This window comes from Pan paniscus, chromosome 1 (assembly GCF_029289425.2).
Source record: "Pan paniscus chromosome 1, NHGRI_mPanPan1-v2.0_pri, whole genome shotgun sequence".
Taxonomy (NCBI): Eukaryota; Metazoa; Chordata; class Mammalia; order Primates; family Hominidae; genus Pan; species Pan paniscus.
The window spans coordinates 4095900-4113799 of record NC_073249.2 but is presented as its reverse complement, the minus strand read 5'-3'; the positions used below and the strand labels follow the sequence as shown (position 1 = coordinate 4113799).

At 41.2% G+C, this 17900-nt stretch overlaps 1 protein-coding gene and 1 non-coding gene across 4 annotated transcripts in view; both read left to right on the top strand.

The window, feature by feature from the left end:
* Positions 1 to 17900, top strand: part of EFCAB2 (EF-hand calcium binding domain 2) — a 156674-nt gene that overhangs the window by 67903 nt on the left and 70871 nt on the right. The gene's annotated exons all lie outside the window — the stretch shown is intronic.
* LOC112438372 (U6 spliceosomal RNA) lies at positions 8749 to 8852 on the top strand. The gene has a single exon (XR_003026808.1). It is a non-coding gene; the product is annotated as a U6 spliceosomal RNA (small nuclear RNA).

Sequence of the window (17900 nt, the reverse complement as noted above, 5' to 3'; positions counted from 1 at the left end):
TTTAAACAAATTGACAGTTAATTCTAAAATTCATATAGAAATGTAAGGGACCTAGAATAGCCAAAACAATCTTGAAAAAGGATAACAAAGTTGGACTCCCATTTCCCGATCTCAAAATTTACTGAAAAGCTACAGTAATTAAGACTGTGATACTGGCATGATGACGTAAGGCTAGACACATGCATCAGTGGAATAGAATTGAGAGTCTGGAAATAAACCCTTACACTTATGGTCAATTGATCTTCAATAAAGGCGGCAAGACAATTCAATAGAAAAAAGAATAGTCTTTACAACACATGATGCTAGGATGACTGAATATCCACATGCAAATGAATGAAGTTGGACCCTACCACACACCATATATGAAAATTAACTCAAAATGGATAAAAGGGCTGGGCACAGTGGCTCATGCCTGTAATTCCAGCACTTTGGGAGGCCAAGGCAGGCAGATCACCTGAGGTCAGGAGTTCAAGACCAGCCTGGCCAACGTGGCGAAACCCCATCTCTACTAAACATACAAAAATTAGCCGGGCACGGTGGCACACACCTGTAATCCCAGCTACTTGGGAGGCTGAGGCAGGAGAATCACTGGAACCTGGAAGGCGGGGGTTGCAGTGAGCCGAGATCACACCACTACTGCACTCCAGTCTGGGCAACAGAGCGAGACTCTGTCTCAAAAAAAAAAAAAAAAAAAAAAAGAAGAAGAAGATAAAAGATCTCAATAAAGAGCTAAAATTGTAAGACCCTTAGAAGAAAACATTGATGTGAATGTTTGTGACTTTGGATTAGGCAGTGGTTTCTTAGCTATGATACCTAAAACAAGCAACCCAAGACAAAAATAGATAAATTGAATTTCACCAAAATTAAAAACTTTTGTGCTTCAAAGGACACTGTCAGGAAGATAAAGAGACAAGCCACAGAGTGGGAGAAAATATTTGCAAATCATATATCTGATAAAGGGTCTAGTACCTGTAATATATAAAAATCTGACAACAATAAAAAGACAACCCAATTAAAATGTGGACAAAGTATTTGAATAGACATTTCTCCAAGGAAGATTATTTAATGGCCAAAAAATCACATGAAAATATGCTAAGCATAATTAGTCATCAGGGAAATGCAAATCAAAACCATAGTGAAATACTACTTTAGATCCACTAGGATGGCTGTAATTTTAAAAATGAAAGATAGCAAATGTTGGTGGAAATATAAAATGGTGCAGCCACTTTAGAAAACAGTTTAGTAGTTCCTGGGAAAGTTAAATGTAGAGTTACCATATGACCCAGCAAATTCATTCCTAGGCGTATACTGACGAGAAATGAAAAAATATGTCCATACAAAAACCTGTGGATGAATGATCATAGTAGCATTATTTATACTAGCCAAAAAATAGAAACAACTCACATGTCAATCAGGTGATGAATGGATAAATGAAACGTGATGTATTTATAAAATAGAATATTGTTCAGCTATAAAAGGAATGAAGTACTGATGCGTGTTACAACGCGGATGAACCTAGGAAACATTCTGCTAAGTGAAAGAAGCTGGACACAGAAGGCCACATGTGTATGACATTTATATGAAATGTCTAGAGCAGGCAAATCTGTAGACACACAGATCAGTGGTTGTGAGGAGGTAAGGGGAGGGAGGGATGGACATAACTGCTAACAGGTATGGGGATTCTTTATGGGGTGATTAAAATGTTCTAGGATTAGATAGTGGTGATGGTAGCTCAACCTTGTGAATATACTAAAGCCACTGGATTACACACTTAAAAAATCAATTGATGAAGAAAGCAAAACAAACTGATCTCATAACGATAGAAAATCTAAACACACTAATTTACGTAGAATCATTAGGCAAGTTTTCAGAGTTCTCTCACCAAAAGGCTTCAATCCAGATAGTTTCACAGGATAATTCTATCAAAGAAGAACATTTTAGCTCTAGTGCTACTTCATCTCTTTCAGAGAATACAAAGTAAGTATAATGTTGACACCAAAAACTTAAAAAAGACTGCATTAAAAAATCTTACAAAACAATCTTATGAATATCTGTACAAAAATTGTAGATAAAATGTTAGCAACAAAATTCAGTGGCACACATAAGCAAATGGAGTTTATTCCAGAAATGTAAAAATAGTTCTGTGTTGGGAAGTTTATTAATGTAATTCATCATATAAACAGATCTGTGAAGAAAAATCATAGGATCATCTCTATAGAGGCATTTGACAGAATTCACACATTCATAATTTTGAAGACTCGATAAAGTAGAAATTAAGGACATGATTTCTTAGCATAAAATATGTGTGTTTCTGCCCAAAATCTAGTTTCTTACTTAATAAAGAAGGCACAAACAGCATTTTCATTAATGTCAGAAATAAGAACGATATCCACATTTGCTGTTGTTATTTAGTATTGACTAGAGGTATTAACCAATATAATTATATAGGTGATAACAGACACGTAAGTATTTGACGTTAAATGGTAGAAGGTAGAAAAGATAGAAGAAAGAACTATCTTTATTCACAGATATATGATTAAATATCTGGAAACCTCGAGAAAATAAATGGAAAAACTACAAAGAAAAATAATATTTGCTAAAGTATAGTAGGGAATAAAATTAATACATAGAAATCAAGAGTGTTCAACTATACAAACAATGCCCAGTTGGATGATGTAATGGAAAATAAGACTCATTTACAATAGCAACAAAAAAGCTAAAATTTATAGACAAAAATATAACAAAAACCATATAAATGCTACATAATTCAGATAACTTGAAATATACAAAAATAGATGAACAAATAGACATACCATGTTTTTGGATAAGAGGACTTGAAATTATAAAGATGCCAAATAATTCTAAATTAACTTATTAAGTTAACACAGTCTCAATTAAAATATCACCAGATCTTTTCTGGACCTGGATAAGTGAATTTTAATTTTCATATGAGAAATAAGTTAGCAAGAATAGGCAAGAAAACTCTGATAAAGAGTAAGGTGGCCCAGCGCAGTGGCTCACGCCTGTAATCCCAGCACTTTGGGAGGCTGAGGCAGGCAGATCACGAGGTCAGGAGATCGAGACCACCCTGGCTATCATGGTGAAACCCTGTCTCTACGAAAAATACAAAAAATTAGCTGGGTGTGGTGGCAGGCGCCTGTAGTCCCAGCTACTCAGGAGGCTGAGGCAGGAGAAAGGCATGAACCTGGGAGGTGGAGCTTGCAGTGAGCTGAGACCGTGCCACTGCACTCCAGCCTGGGTGACAGAGTGAGACTACGTCTCAAAAAAAAAAGTAGGTTGGTGAGTTTAGCTTTGTTTGATATTAAAACATACTACAAATCCTCTATTGTTAAAACAGTATGGCATAATGGATCAATGAAACAGAAAATCCAGAAATTGTTCCAAGTGCATATGGAAAGTTAATATAGGATATAAATAGCATCTCTGATGTGTGAGGAAAACATAGATTTAACTGGATAGCTATTTGGAAAAATATAAAATTGGATCTGTACTTCATGCTGTATAGTAAGATAAAGTTTGTGTGCAACAAGTATCTAGGTTTAAAACAAAACCTTGTTAAGTATTTAAAAATATGAATGAATTCCATTATAAACTTGGAGTAGGAAAAATAACTCAAAACAAAAGCCAGAAGTAAAAAGATTTTAAAATTTAATAAAATTTTACATAATAAAATTGCAAGCCAAAAAAGAATTATAAAATCAAGAGATAAATAACACCTTGAGAAAAATCTTACATTGTAAATGGCTAATATCCCTGATATTGTGTAAAAGTGGTAAGTCTTTTAAAAATATTTGATTAACCAGAAATTTCCATTCCTTGACCACAGAGAAAAAAGGAATCTACTATGCCATTATTTTGAAATTTAATCTTTTCAGTGCACCCCCTTATTTACTGCATTATTCACAATAGCCAATATAGGGAATTAACCTAAGTGTCCAAACAAATGAATGGATAAGGAAAATGTGATATGTTTACACAGTGAAATACTATCCAGTATTTTAAAAAACATTTTATTTTGAAATAATTTTAGAGTTATATAAATGCAAAAACATAGTACCCAGGATGGGCAACATAATGAAACCTTTTCTCTACCAAAAAAAAAAAAAAAAAAAAAAATCCAAGTGTGGTGGCACATGCCTGTGGTTCCAGCTACTCAGGAGGTTGAGGTGGTTGGATTGCTTGAACCCAGGAGTTCGAGGCTGCAGTGAGCTATGATGGCATCACTGCACTCCAGAGTGCAACAGAGTGAGACACTGCCTCTTAAAAAAAAAAAAAATTGCACAAGAGAGTTTGTGTATCCTTCACCCCATTCACATCTTACATAACTACACTACAATGATCAAAACCAATAAATTAACGTTGGTTCAGTACCATCAACTGAACTAGAGATGTACTGGAGTCACCAATTTCCCACGAATTCCCTCCTCTCTCCCAGGATCCGTGCAGAACACTGTCCTGCGCTGTTGTCTTGTCTCTTTAGCCCTCCAGTCTGTGACAGTTCCTCTTTCATCACCTTGATACTTTTGAAAAATCCTGCTGAATTCTTTTTTAGAATGTCCCTCAGTTTGGGTTTGCCAGATATTTTCCTGTGATTAGATTGAAGCAGTATATTTTTGGCGAGAATACTACACACAAGTGAGTTTGTGCCCTTCTCAGAGCATCATGTCAGGGAATACATGATGCTGCTATGCTTTAGTACTGATGATGTTAACCTTAATTGCTTGCTTAAGATAGTGTCTGCCAGGTTTCCCCACAGCAAAGTTATGAATTTTCCTTTTGTATTTGGTAAATATCTTGGAGGAGATACTTTAAGACTGTGCAAATATTGATTCCCCTCAAACTCTGGCCCACAAGTAGCATCTGTTGGTCAATCTTGCCTGTGACTGTTATTACTGTGGTTTTTCCCAAGCGGCGTTTTGGTGTTATTTTTAAAAAGGAAATTCCAGGACAGTGGGCTTGTTCTCATTTTGTTGGGTGGTCGGCAGCCACTGGGCAATGTGGAATTTAGAATTACTTAGGCCTTTCCCAACACAACAAAATGCCGTAGTCTATTAATTCAGTAAACATTTATGAAACGCTTGTTATGACCAAGGCCTCTTGGTGAAATATGCAGACAGCATAGGATCTGGTCTGCACCTGAGTCTTTTTCTCTGCCACTGCTTTTCACCTTGAATCACACTCGCCATCAAGATTTGTTCTAAGATGTTATTGCAAAAAGTGCTGAGAGACAAGTCCAGGAGTCAGAGGATGGGACCAATTTCCAATTTTGCCCCAGACTAGCTATGTTACTAGCAGGGCGAGTCAGATATGGTCTCAAAGTTCTAGTCTCCTTATTTTTAAAATAGGGAATATAATATAGATTGACATTAGAATTAAATGAGTGGATATATATGAAAGTACTGTTTAAGTGAAAGGCATTTTTCAAGCTATAAAGTGTTCTACAAATTAATTATTGTCTGGGCACGGTGGCTCATGCCTGTAATCCCAGCACTTTGGGAGGTTGAGGCAGGAGGATCGATTGAGCCCAGGAGTTCAAGACCAGCCTGGCCAACATAGTGAGACCCTGTCTATAAAAAACAAACACACAAACATGAATTATTGAACAAGTATTTGATTTCTTATTAAGTGTGAGCTTTTTCTAGGTGTTAGAATATAGCAATGAAAGCCAAAGCCTCTGCCCTCCAGGAACTTATATTTTAGAGGAAAAAGGTGGATAATAGAAAAGTAAACAAGTAATAAATACAATTTCCAATAGTAATAAATGCTACACTGTAAATAAAACAGGATGATGTAACAAAATGTGCTATAAAGAAAATAAAGTAGGATAATACATTAGAGAATTGGGGTGTGGTTAGGTGGGATGGAATAGTTTAGACGTTCTGGTCAGGGAGTGCGTCTCTGGAAGTAATTTTTGAGATAAGAACTTTAGGAGTCAGCTGTGTGAGGTAGGGGAGAGCAAATATAAAGGCCCTTTGAAGGGGAAAGGATTAGGATGCTGGAGAAAAGCAAAGAGGATAGTGTACCTGTGAGGTCGCTAGAGAGTTGTGTAAGATCAAGCCAAAAACGTTGGCAGGGCCAAATGACGTAGAGCATTACATGCTGTGAAAAAGAAGTTTCTCGGTGCAGTTGATCAGGAAGAAGTTGACCAGAAAGCCATTGAAGGGTTTTAAGCAGGGCATTACATGTTATGATTTTCATTTTAAAAAGATTGTTCTGGCTGCTGTGAGAATGGATTGAGATGGCCATCAAGAGCAGAAGCAGAATGACAGCCTGTGGTCTATTGCAGTGGTGCAGGCAAGAGGGAATGGTGGCCAGGCAAGCTTGGTGGTGGCAGTAAGTTGTAAGATGTCATTATTGTTATTGTTATGGGCTGAATTACGTCCCCTCCAAATTCGTGTTTTAAAGTCTTAACCTCCAGTGTACCTCAGAATGAAACCTTAGTTGGAGATAAGGTCTTTAAAGAGGTGATTAAGTTAAAAAGCCCAAACAAAAGGGAGGTGATTAAGTTAAAATGAGGCCATTGTGGTGGGCCCTAATCCAATCTGACTTGTGTCCTCCTAAGAAGAGGAAGTTTGGACACCCAGAGAGAAACTGGGATGCTCATGCACAGAGGGGTGACCAGGTGAGGCACAGGGAGAAAAAGTGGCGCCTACAAATTGAGGAAGGCCTCAGAAGCAGCCAACCTGCTGACACCTTGATCTGGGACCTCTGGCCTCCGGAACTGAGAAAATCAATTTCTGTGGTTTAAGTCACACAGTCTATGGTAATTTGTTATGGCAGCCCTAGCAAACTGATAGAGCTATGAAAATCATGGGTATGGTGCTGATTTCTTCATTGTATTTATCACTACCTAAAATTCGCTTAGATTTATTTATGTTTATTCTTTCACTCCCTTGATTGTAAGTTCCATTACAGCAGGGATTTTGTCTAATTCATAGTAATCACAGTGCCGACGGAGTGCCTGCACCATGGCACATGAAAAGTGACTGTGTGGTTAAATTATTTCTCAGTCACTCTGTAATATCCAGTATTTTATAGAGCTTTTGTTTTTAATGATATACAGAAGATCCAGAGTTTTTTAGGGGGCTGCAAACTCCAGCACATAGGACTATATAAGAAATAACACTGCAGCAAGTTAGAACCAGGTGTTCAGGAAGCATATCTTAGCAGTGGAGACATGATCTCTTGATTAGAGGGACCTTGGATAAAAGAGGCCTTTTTTGAACAGAATAGCTCTGCTGAATAAAGAGATTTCGTCATTATTTTACCTTCATTTCATGGCTTTTCCAAAATAAGGTACATGTGTGAAAAATGCCCTCTGTAAGGGCGAGGTCTTTATTTTGTTCTCTGCTGTTCTGTAAACGATACCAGCACATCATAGGGTTCAAATATTTGTTAAATGAATGAAAACCATTTTCAGATCCTGCTTTGTCCTTAGACATTTTTGGATTGCTTTAAATGTTCTCTTATCCTTAGCATAATATTAGCTATTTAATAGAGCAGGTAAAATGTTTTGCCTATTTTTTTTGTCTCTTATAATTGTGTGAAATATTCTGAATCTGGTCTTCACTTTGGTGTTTTTGACCTTAGGCTGCCCTTAAACTGAAGTCACAGCCTAGCTCAATGGCACTGGCTCCCCCTTGTGTCAGGAACGTGATACTACACCCACTAAATGCCAGCCTGCCAAGAACCAAGCTTCCCCGGGTCAAACATTTTAAGTGGTCCAAATGCTATACATAATTAAATGATGACACCACGATTGGGCCACCTTATTGGGGCTCATTTGCTCCAAATAGTCTTACTCCTATGCCCACTACTATATATATAGCACAGGTACAGAAAAACATTTTTAATACTTGTAACCATAAAGGCTTTTGGAGTTAGTTTGTACTTCTTATCAGTATAAGACATCTACGTTGACAAAAGAAATCGAATGTTGACTGAGCGCGGTGGCTCACGCCTGCAATACCAGCACTTTGGGAGGCCGAGGCGGGCGGATCACTTGAAGTCAGGAGTTTGAGATCAGTCTGGCCAGCATGGTGAAACCCTGTCTCTACTAAAAACACAAAAAATTAGCTGGGCATGGTGGTGGGCACCTGTAATCCCAGCTACTTGGGAGGCTGAGGCAGGAGAATTGCTTGAACCTGGGAAGCGGAGGTTGCAGTGAGCCGAGATTACGCCACTGCACTCCAGCCTGGGCGACGGAGCGAGACTCTGTCTCGAAGGAAAAAAAAAAAGAAAGAAAGAAAGAAAGAAAAAGAAATCAAATGTCTCAGCATATTTTAAATACTTTATATGGAACAGTTGATTTTCACTTTCTTTCAAAAGCCTACCAAAATTGAGGAGTTAGCGTTTTTTTAATCCCATGAAATCGATTTAAAAGGAAGAAAATTATTTTTCAAAGGGACAAAATGTTTTTTTCAAGAGTAGTATTCGATTTCTGTTTTGTGTACATGGTAGAATACTGAGTGAGTTGCTCCTGGCCACTCTCGCTGTTGAGGAGATGAACCCGTGCAGGGACGGCCCCAGGAAGGCCTCTTTAGCTGTCTGAATGAAGTGATTTTGACTCTCACCGTCAGTGGTGTGCTGGATCCAGACCGTGCCGACTTATCCCAGCTCACAAGAGCTAATGGTTAACTTTCAGGAATTCTGCAAAGTATTGTTAAAGCTAGTTCATATTAAAAATAAATTATATAGACTTAATTCAGTTATATTAAAAAGCAAGGGTGCTTTCTTCAGCAGCACTTATCTAAGATCAGAGCAACATCGAGAAGATGAGCATGGCACCTACACAGGCTGGCACACACATTTGTGAAGCGTTCCATATTTTTTCAGGTTATTCTGTATAACATGCAAAATAAATGCTTTTATTAACAATGACAAAAAGAAAGGTAATTGTAATAAATGCTTACAATTTACCACTTCGTAATTACTTTCCTATATTTTACTCATACTTATGCTTTGAGGTTATTTGTGTCTAGTGTATGTGTGGTGGCTGTACCATATAATGGTATGCTATTGTCATTTCTTCCAGACTCCACCTTTAGTGATTTCATGTTTGTAATTGGCAGCTTGAAATCGATCTTGGAACAATGGAAATAAAACCACAATGGAAATAAAAAAGGATCCAAATCAGGACTTTTTGCCTATGAGGAGCCAGTGATAACCAGCCCATTACTATATGCAAAACGAGTTTATATCTTTTTTCTCTACTCCAAAAGCTTAACAAAAGAAGGAATTATTAAACTTTAAAAAACGATTTTAATTTTATTTTACTACATTGGTTTCAGTTTTTTATTTTATTTTATCATTTATTTATTTATTTTTGAGACGGAGTCTCACTCTGTCACCCAGGCTGGATTTATTTATTTATTTATGTATTTATGTATTTATTGATTTACTTTTTTTGAGACGGAGTCTCGTTCTGTTGCCCAGGCTGGAGTGCAGTGGCGCCATCTCGGCTCCCCCTCCCGGGTTCAAGGGATTCTCCTGCCTCAGCCTCCTTAGTAGGTGGGATTACAGGCACCTGCCACCACGCCTGGCTATTTGTGTGTGTGTGTTTGTGTATTTTTAGTAGAGACGGCATTTCACCATGTTGGTCAGGCTGGTCTTGAACTCCTGACCCCAAGTGATCCACCTGCCTCGGTACCCCCTCCCCCGACCCAGCCCCAACAAAGTGCTGGGATTACAGGTGTGAGCCACCATGCCTGGCTTGGTTTCAGTTTTTTAAATAGTTTTTTGAAAAGATAACTTCAATAATTTTAAATTCTTTAATAATTTTAATAATGTTAAAAATGGTTTTAAAAGGTTGCTTTAATTTAATTGAATTTATTTATGTTGAGACAGAGTCTTGTTCTGTCACCCAGGCTGCGGTGTGATGGCAGCATCCCAGAGCTCACTGCAGCTTCAACCTCGCCTGCTCAAGTCATCCTCTCATCTCAGCCTCCGGGGTAGCTGGAACTACAGCCACACACCACCATGCCTGGCTAATTTTACATTTTTTTGTAGAAACAGGGTCTTACTGTGTTGCTCAGGGTGGTCTTGAACTCCTGGACACAGGTGGTCCTCCCGCCTCAGCCTTCCACAGTGCTGGGATCACAGGTGTGAGCCACCTTGCCTTGTCACTGGTCGAGGGTTGTGACTGCAAGTTGTCCAGGTTCTTGGCATTTTGAACAAAGAATTGGACAAAATGCCCAGCAAAGCAAAGCAAAGTATGAAGCAACAAAAGAACAAAAGCAGGGATTCACTGAAAATGAAAGTACACTCCACAGTGTGGGAGTGGGCCAGAGCAGCAGCTCCAGGGCCCAGATGCAGAATCTTCTTGGGTCCAAATACCCGCTAGCAGTTTTCCATTGGCTACTTCATGTCCATCTCATGTAAATGAAGTGCTAGCCCACAGTCCGTCTGAATGGTTGCAGAAAGCAGCCAACCAGAGGCTGAAGTGAAGTTACAAAGGTCACACCCCTGTGCAAACAGGAGTTGGTTTTCGCAGCCAATCAGAGGCTAGGGTGAAGTTACAAAGTTATACCTCTATGCAAACAAAGACTTGGCAGGCCATCAGTCTGACTGGTTGTGGACAGCAGCCATCAGTCTGACTGGTTGTGGACAGCAGCCATCAGTCTCACTGGTTGTGGACAGCAACCATTCAGAGGCCGGAGTGAGCAAAGATGCAAACGAAGACTCAACCCGCAGTCAGTCTGGTTTGTTGCAGACAGCCAATTTCCCATCTGCCTACCAGAAAAGGTAGTGAGTTTGCAAAGGGAGTAGCCTCTGGTCCTTTTGTTACTTAGGCTGGAAAGTTAGGGTTTTCCTTTCAATTTAGTTCTAGGAAGTCAGTGTGAAATAGCCTTAGGATCCCTGCCTCCAGACCCTATTGCCCTGCCTCAGCCTGGCCTAAAAGCTTTACTTTAATCTTCAATCAATTCACTTAATTCAAAGTTTCATTTAGTAGAAATAGGTTAACCAACCTTAATATTATATATGATTTTATCAATTATGTTATATTTTTGTTTCATTTTCTAGTTCCTGTCTAATGTATTGTTTTCTTATTTCTAAACTTCTTTTATTTTCATCATTAAGCTATGAATTTTTTTTCCTATCTCCTGTAACTTTCTTTTCACTTATTTCAGTGTTTTTACATTTTTTTCTTCAGCTGTCTCCCTTTGCAGACAGACCTTGATCTCTTTCTCAGAATGAATGGCCTGATCTTTTCCTGACCTGTGCTCCTTCTCGCCGTCTCTTTTATTCTTAGCTCACCTTTAGGATCCTCACTACTCCTGAGGCTGAACTGTTAGCAATACAGTTTCCTCCACTGTGGCCAGGATCCCAGCTCCATCCGGATACCATCTGGACATGTGCAGGGCCCACCTGGCCCCTTCTGCTGTTTTCCCATGTCTTTGGCACCAGAAATACGATGCGAGGATAGTGCATAGGATCATTCGGTCATTTGTGCCTCTAGCCCCGTATTTCAGAACATGGGAGGACAAGAGAAGCTCCGAGTCGTTTTTGCTTCTGCTGTAATTTGTTTTTATTCTCATCTCAAGGAATTTGGAAGGCCTTTTGAAATAAATGCATCTCATTCCATTATCATTTGAGGAAAGAGACATTTGAGAGGAAAGGGCGATTAATATTTAAACACCACCTCCCTTCCCCTACCTCATTTGCCCTTGTATTTTTTTCTTCTCACTCGCTGTCTTATATTGCCTTTACTGGGCAACTACATCAACAAATTGCCACTGAAAGGCACCTGACTGGTGAGCTGCCTTGAGCTGAGGTCAGTGTGATCCTTCAGCTGGGAGCCGCTGCTCCGTTTTAGAGGGCGAGCCATTGCTACCGCTGATGAGCTGAGCCTGGGGCTCAACGAGTCCATCTGAAAAGCCATCTCTCTTCCAGCAGCAGGGAGCCGCCTGCAGTGCTGCTTTCATCAGCCTTCGTGAAGGATGAAAAGGGCTTCGTCTTTTCCACACACACTTGACTCGAGCAGCGTGGGGGTTTGGAGCACTGATCTCCCCTACCGTTGAAAATCCACATGTAACTTTTGACCCTCCCAAAACACAACTAACAGCCTGCTGTGGACTGAAAACCTTACTGATAACATAAACATCAATTAACATATTTTATATGTTATATGGATTATCTACTGTATTCTTACACTAAAGTAAACTAATGTTACTTTAATAAGAGAGAACATTAGGCCAGGTGCAGTGGCTCACGCCTGTAATCCTAGCACTTTGGGAGGCTGAGGCAGGTGGATCACTTGAGGCCAAGAGTTCAAGACCAGCCTGGCCAACATGGTAAAACCCCATCTCCACTAAAAATACAAAAATTAGCCAGGCGTGGTGGCGGGTGCCTGTAATCCCAGCTACTTAGGAGGCTGAGGCAGGAGAATCGCTTGAACCTGGGAGGTGGAGGTTGTAGAGAGCTGAGATGGTGCCACGGCACTCCAGCCTGGTCGAGAGAGCTAGACTCCATCTCCAAACAAAACAAAACAAAACAAAACAAAACAGAAAATGTTATTAAGAAAATCATAAGGGGCTGGTGCAGTGGCTCATGCCTGCAATCCCAGCACTAGCACTTTGGGAGGCCAAAGCAGGTGGATCACTTGAGGTCAGGAGTTTGAGACTAGCCTGGCCAACATGGTGAAACCTCGTCTCTACTAAAAATAAAAAAATAAACTTAGCTGAACATGGTGACACGTACCTGTAATCTCTGTTATTTGAGAGGCTGCGGCAGGGGAATCGCTTGAACCCCAGAGGTGGAGGTTGCAGTGAGCTGAGATGGTGCCACTGCACTCCAGCCTGGGTGACAGAGCGGGACTCTGTCTCAAAAAAAAAAAAAAAAAGGAAGAGAAAATATATTTACTCCTCCTTAAGAGGAGGTGGATCATCATAAAGGTCTTGATTCTCATCTTCACGTGGAGGAGGCTGAGGAGGAGGAGGTGGAGGAAGAGGGGTTGGTCTTGTTGTTTCGAGTGGCAGAGGCAGAAGAAAATCCACATCTAAGTGGGCTTGTGTTGTTCACACCATGTTGTTGAAGGGTCCACTGTGCCTTTCTTTTACCTGCAAGGAATGGTAGGCTGATACACAGCCTCATCTCAACTTTTACTTCAGGAAACAATATTTTAGGTCTATCCAGGGTCGCCAAGTTTCTGAAGTACTGAGTGAAAATGTTGTAACTAATATATTTTGTTATGAAACTGAGGATTAAGACATCCTTCATAACCAGCTTGTCAAGCCAAAGTGATACAGATAGTATAACACAAGAGTAAATTGTTGTATAAGTAGTTTATGTATATGAGGCAGGGTTTCTGTTATCCTTTGTTATTACTGTGGTTTTGATGGATGAGAGTGAAATGTGCTTATCTTGTTTTTTTTTAAATAAAATCTTTTTATTTAAAAAATTTCAAACTTCTAAACGGTAAGAGTGTTGCCCTGAACTCCTGCGCACTTTTACTTAGATTCGCCAATCCCTCATGATCTGCCACATTTGTTTTCGCCTCCTCTTTCTCCTTCTCCCTCTCTCCCCTGTTTCTCTCTATATATGCACAAACACACATACCTATTTATACATTTTATTATTATTATTTTCATCATCACCATTTTGCTAGACTATTTGAGAGTAAATTGTAAACATTGTAACCTTTCCCTGAAATGCTTCACTGTGGATCTTCTTTCTTTCTTTTTTTTTTGGAGAAAGGTGTCTTGCTATATTGTCCAGGTGGGAAATGGACATGAACTCCTGGGCTCAAGTGGTCCTCCCACCCCAGTTTCCCAAGTAGCTGGGACCATAGGTGTGCACTGCTGGGGTCTTCCTTTCTTTCTTTTTCTTTTTTTTTTTTTTTTGAGACAGAGTCCCACTCCATCACCCAGATGGGAGTGCAGTAGCTCAATCTCGACTCACGCAACCTCCACCTCCCAGGTTCAAGTGATTCTCATGCCTCAGCCTCTCGAGTAGCTGGACTTAACAGGTGTGTACCACTACAGCTGGCTAATTTTTGTATTTCTAGTAGAGACAAAGTTTTGCCATGTGGGCCAGGCTGGTCTCCAACTCCTGGCTTCAAGTGATCCACCCACCTCGGCCTCCCAGAGTGCTGGGATTACAGGCGTGAGCCCCTGTGCCCAGCCTCAGTGTGGGCTTCTGAGACAAGAACATTCTCTGACATAAGCCACAGTGTCTGTGTGTGCTCTTAAAAATCATCTTAGAGTCAGATCACTTGGGTTAAGGTGTCATTCGGCTCATTCCTCTGCTTCTTGCAGGTGCATTTCTAAACAGTACAAAACTGATATTTTCTGGGAGTGATAGACCGAAATTCTTATGGGGGCCAGCCTGTGATATAAAAGTGAGAGTCCGACAGAGTTCATACTGTACTCATGACATGTATGTATGCCCCACCTAAACAAATAAACACGCCAATCCTAGACTAAAAAAAAACTGTAATAAGAAAAAATAAACAACAACAACAACAACAAAAATATCCGATGGCCAAATTTGTCACTTGGGTCAACAATTTGCGGCCCTGGACCTACGGCCAAAGCTCCCGTGGGGTGGAATATCCACAGCTTTCTTTGGAAGCACTGTGTTATAGTTCAGAAGTTCTCCTTCAAGTCTGAATGCTTGACTGAGATTTGTGAGAGGCAGCAGTTGCAGTGGCAGGTAGCATGAGAGCTAGGCTGTGTGTGTGAATCCCGTTTCCACCATTTGCTACCCGTGTGATCTTGGGAAAATGTCTTAACCTTTCTGTGGTTCACTTTTCCTCATCTGTAAAATAGTACCTTTCACACAAAGCTGTCATGAGGAAGAAGTGAGGAAGAATATTTAAAGCACCTTACACCAGAGTCTGGCACGTGTAATAAGTCACTGTAGAACTGGATTCTGCGAAGACGAACCTGATGGCTAGAGGCTATTTTTTCTCACATCCATGCAGATCATGATCCTGGTATAAGGGGAGAGGGATGTGAGGACTGTTCCTCCTGGAAGACCCAGAGAAGATGTTCATTCTTGAGCCAGAAAGCTACTTAATCTACTTTTCTCCCACTGTGAGTGACTTTCTTTTGTTCTTATCCCCGTTTTCTTTTTTTTCTTTTTTCTTTTCCCTTTTTTTATTAGACGGATTTTCGCTCTTGTTAGTAGAGATGGGGTTTCACCATGTTGGCCAGGCTGGTCTCGAACTCCTGACCTCAGGTGATCTGCCCACCTTGGCTTCCCAAACTCCTGGGATTACAGGCGTGACCCACCGCGCCCGGCCCTCATCCCCGTTTTCTACTCATCCTTCTTGTCAGACTTCTCCCCAGCTCTTTCCTATATTTCCCTAGTGCTGAGGGGGTCACTGCTTGAATATTAACTCTACGTGATCCCTGACAAGTTATTTAATGTCTTTGAGCTTTAGTTTTCTATCTGTAAAGTGGGGACAATAATAGTACCTACCTCCTAGTTGTTGTGAGGGTTCAGTGAGTTAATGTAGGGATTACTGTGTCAGGACAGTCCCTGGCACACAGTAAGTGCTGTGGAACTCTCAGCTATTGGGTAGGATGTGCATCATTCTCTTTAATAGCCATATTCCTCCACGGTGTACTCTATACTTGTGATCTCAATTTTCTTTTTGCTGGCTCTCTTTTGGAGTTTTTTCTTCCTCTTTTTCTCCTCTGCAAGTGCTCTTATTGAGGTCAGTCCTCTTCTTTTTGTCCAGATCTAAGATTCTGCTTATTCTCTTAGCCTTCTGAAATATTTTATTTTTTTACTTTGAGACAGGGTTTCACTCTGTTGCCTAGGCTGGAGTGCAGTGCCACGATCTCGGTTCACTGCAGCCTCAACCTCCTGGGCTCAAGCAATCCTCCCCCAAGTAGCTGGGACTACAGGCATGCGCCACCATACCCCAATAATTTTTTTAAAATTTTTGGTAGAGATGGGGACTTGCCATGTTGTCCAGGCCACCTTCTGTAATACTTTAAACTGTAGCAACCTGGCCAGGCTCATGCCTGTAATCCCACTACTTTGGGAGGCTGAGGTAGGAGGATCACTTGATCCCAGGAGTTCAAGACCAGCCTGGGCAACATAGCAAGACTCTGTCTCTATTAAGAAAAAAAAAAAAATCAGCTGGGCATGATGGTGTGTACTTGTAGTCTCAGTTGCTTGGAAGGCCGAAGCAGGAGAATCGCTTGAGCCCAGGAGTTTGAGTAGGTAGTGAGTGTGATCGTGCCACTTCTCCAGCCTGGGTAACAGAGCAGACCCCATCCCCTCAATCCCCCCCGCCCAAAAGGAAGACAAAACCATTGATATTATTTTGCAGCCAGAAGCTTGGGGGTAGGAGACAGTAAGGAGGGTATTGGAGAAAGGGAAGTGGAGATGAGGAGGGAAGGGAGGGAGTGGGAGGGAGACACTGGCTGATTGGCTGAGCAGTGGAGAGCTACTGATGACAGGATTCTGCAGCGCGGTGAGGCATGGGGTGGATGGTGCGAAATGAAGCTGGCAGTTACAAGATAAGCCATTTAGAAGAAGTGCTGTGATTAGTGAAAGGAAGCCGGGAAATAGAATAGAGTGGCGAAGCACCTATCAAGTTTTTTCAAGATAAGGAAGATACCTGAATATTTTAAGGCAAAAGAGGAAACAGCTAATAAAGAAAAGAATGAAGATGCTGAGAGGGAGAGGTAATTGTGTGAAGAACAAGAGCTGAGTGTGGAAACGAAAAACTAAGAGGGAGATTTGCTTCTTCGAGGAGGAGCACTTTTTATTTCTCCAAGGCTGCGAGCACGAGGCAAGAGCTATAGGACGTTCCTCTAAGGTGGTACAAAGTCAGCGACTGTAAAGGTGACGCGAGGATTAATCAAAGCACCCAGTGATCGTGCAGTTCACATCTGTTGAGTGCAGTGGGTGATAAGGACGTTTTCTGAGATGAAGGGAGGGAAGTGGGTGATAAGGACGGTTTCTGAGATGAAGGGAGGGAGTACTTTGGAGCTTGAGGCAAGAGATGCTCCAGAATAGCTGTTTTGAGGGAGTTTGCCAGGAAGTCAACAGACGACTGAGCGGATTGTTAGGCAACACCCAGGACAGATTCGATGTTGGATGGGGGTGAATTTGTCATAGGCCACGGCTTTTTATTTTATTATTTATTGCAGCAGTGCTTTGCAGGAACAAAGAAAGTGAAAACTGAGAGGTTCAGGATTATGGACTAACAGCAGGCAGGATGGAGGGTGAAGGGCCCAGAGTTCAGGGTGGTGACAGTGGCCATTTTGAGTGGCTGAATGTAGAGGACTGAGCAGCCGTGTGTAGATTAACTGCCAAGCACAGCTCCATGAGTGAGCCTAGGCCAAGCTAGCGGAGGAACCAGGCAGCCAACCCGCAGGATGGCGGAAAAGAATAAGCCGTGGTTGATTCCGTCACTCTGCAGCAGGCAGCTTGTTACACAGCAGTGGAAGATGCACGCCATGCCTCGTGTTGACTGCGCACAGCAGGGAGCCTGAGGCAAGGGAGCCTGGCACAGAAGCAGAGGTCAGTCGGCTGGAGAAGCTGGGCAGGTGGAGAAGAAGAGAGGGGGCCTCTGGGGAGCACCCAGAAATACCCAGCAGCTCTGGAGAAGTGCAGGTTTTAGAATGTGAGAGAGAGAAGGAGGCTTGCCATCTTGAGATACACACACCTGGTGTCAAGTTGTGGTGATGGTAAGTGCTCGAGGGAGCGCAGCCACAGCTCAGACTGTCTCTTTTCTTCCGTGCCATTCACTCTCAGCAGAGGACCTTGCCTTGTACTACACAGAGGACAGAGAAGTCTTTTTATGCGAGTTTCTTCATCATCCCATTTCCAAAGACAAACTAGGGATACAGATATGAATTGTATGATGAAACTTGAGATAACAGATAAGTCACATTACTTTCTAAGTCTGATTAAAT